The sequence below is a fragment of the Triticum dicoccoides genome, chromosome 6B, assembly GCF_002162155.2.
Source record: "Triticum dicoccoides isolate Atlit2015 ecotype Zavitan chromosome 6B, WEW_v2.0, whole genome shotgun sequence".
NCBI lineage: Eukaryota > Viridiplantae > Streptophyta > Magnoliopsida > Poales > Poaceae > Triticum > Triticum dicoccoides.
In genome coordinates, this window is record NC_041391.1 from 301,207,664 (window position 1) to 301,209,671 (window position 2,008).

The 2,008-nt window shown below is 41.7% G+C and overlaps 2 long non-coding RNA genes across 10 annotated transcripts in view; one reads left to right on the forward strand and one right to left on the reverse strand.

The window, feature by feature from the left end:
- Positions 1-2,008, reverse strand: part of LOC119324360 — a 15,746-nt gene that overhangs the window by 4,714 nt on the left and 9,024 nt on the right. The window contains exon 5 of one of the 8 annotated variants that reach the window (XR_005156888.1): positions 1,238-1,557. The exons of the other annotated variants lie outside the window; for them this stretch is intronic. This is a non-coding gene — a long non-coding RNA (uncharacterized LOC119324360). The remainder of the gene's footprint in view (positions 1-1,237; positions 1,558-2,008) is intronic. 8 annotated transcript variants of the gene reach the window in all.
- Positions 1,617-2,008, forward strand: part of LOC119324361 — a 3,667-nt gene continuing 3,275 nt past the window's right edge. For both annotated transcript variants that reach the window (XR_005156894.1, XR_005156893.1), the window contains exons 1-2: positions 1,617-1,768; positions 1,857-1,957. This is a non-coding gene — a long non-coding RNA (uncharacterized LOC119324361). The remainder of the gene's footprint in view (positions 1,769-1,856; positions 1,958-2,008) is intronic.

A 2,008-nucleotide genomic window follows, 5' to 3' on the forward strand; every position in this document is an offset into this window, starting at 1 on the left:
ATTTAATTACAGTTTCACCACACTATGAAAAGGGTACAACCTACCAATCTTGAGAGCATTAATGTAACAACTTTTTGTAGCTTAGAAATCCAATGGAAACTAATAAGGTAAATATGCTTCTTTCTTGCAGACTTGCAGTTCTGTTTTATTCATTACCCTGCTGCAAGCTCTTGGTCGTATACTGTATATAAGTAAATTGTCTTTGCTTCTTGGTCCAAGGGACAAAATTGCTGAATGATTTTGGCATCTCCTGATTTTCCTTCTCCATGGTTTGCCATGTTCTGTGGTCTGAATTTAGTTTCTTTTTCTTTGTCTAAATTCTGTGCAAATTCATGGAACCCACACTGTTTGCAAGTTCGGTTTGCCTTTTTCCTTTAAAGATTTGTACTGCTCTATTTTTTTTAATTGTTGAGGCAACAAAATACCCCTTATGTCATGTATGCTTCTTTGATAGCAGTTTATTAAGTGTTTATACCATAATATCTCTGATATAAGTACTCTAATTATAATAGTAGCAATCTAAATTTATTATTGGCTTGAAAATAAAATATTTGTGAGGATAGAAAGGAAATATCAGCTTCACTCTGCATTTCTTATAGATGTACCTAGGAGAAATGCAGAATTAAGAAGAGCTATTTTCAGAACACCACTATCTATATCTCTATATATATGCGGAACTCAAAACTCTTTTTGAAGATGGATGGATGAACTTGATCCCTGTCCATCTCTGCTTTTTGTCGGTACATGATTGTGCACCTCCTATGCCTACTTAATTGTGTGTTCATTTTGTTAATCAAGAAGCATATGATTTTATGGCTGGGTACGTTGAAAATATATAAAACCTTTCTTCTTTTGGATAATCTGTTTCCCTTTCGCTAATCTTTGTTACTTGCCTACACATCTATGCATACTATTCACTACTGCTACCAATCCCATGCTTGTTTGTTCAGATACTTGAATGGTGGAACATGGCTTTTGTTCGATGGCGATTTTCCAATCTTTGTATGTGTTGCATTCTTTTGTCCAAAAGTAGAGATGTACTTTCTTCAAGAAGAAAATGCTAAGTCTTTTACTAGCAAAGATGTCGATCTTGCACATTTAGCTCTCTACGCAGTCTCACTATCATCTTGTGTAGTTTATTTATAGGGGTTGAATACAGAATTTTAGCCCTCCTATTTTAGAGTATGAATCGGAATCTAAATCAGCAATTGTAAAAATGATCAGTAATTGTGCTTACTTTTCAGACTCTCCTCCTTTTCTCGCTGCTGAACCCCTGCCATCATCATGTCCACTCCGCGCCCGCCCCGTGCTCGACGTGCACATCCTGAGCCCCGCGCCCCCTTGGCTCTCTCCTCTCCCTCCTTGTCGCCAACCCTAAACATTTTCCCTCTCCACCCTACAGCCGCCTCCCCTAGCTCCTCGTCCCCTTCACTCAGTCCATTCCTCATCATCTCGGATCCAGCGGATCTGAGGCGTGCGGGTGCGGAGGCGAGTTTCTCCGGCGGCGGCGGCGGCGGTCACCTGCAGGCAAAGGGCGGTGGCCGCAGTCGATTTGATCTGCAGGAAAGATAGAACATGAGGAGAGAGAAGGAAGGAAAGGTGGAACGCCACCATGGGCGAGGAGGGGCAACATGGTCTTCGTGGTGGGAATGGAGGAGCAGAGGAGGATGGAGGTGGGTGGTGGGAGCAGAGTAGCAGGAGTTCCAGGTCCAGGCGACGCTCGTGGAGTGGAGAAGCTCGTCGTCCAGCATCACCATCCCCAATCTAGGTTGCTCCCCACCCCCCTCCTCCCCCTAGTTATTATATCCCAGTTCTCTGATTCTGTGATTTTGATTTCTCAATTTGTGTTTTTTCAGATCTGAGATAGAAAAGAAGAGAAATAATCTTGTGGAATTTCTTATCTGAGATAGAAAAGAAGAGAAAGATCTTGTGGAAGAGCTTGACGAAAAAGAAAGGGGTGAATCATCTCTTTCTTCCAATCATGTTTGTTTCTGCATTTTCATTTTTA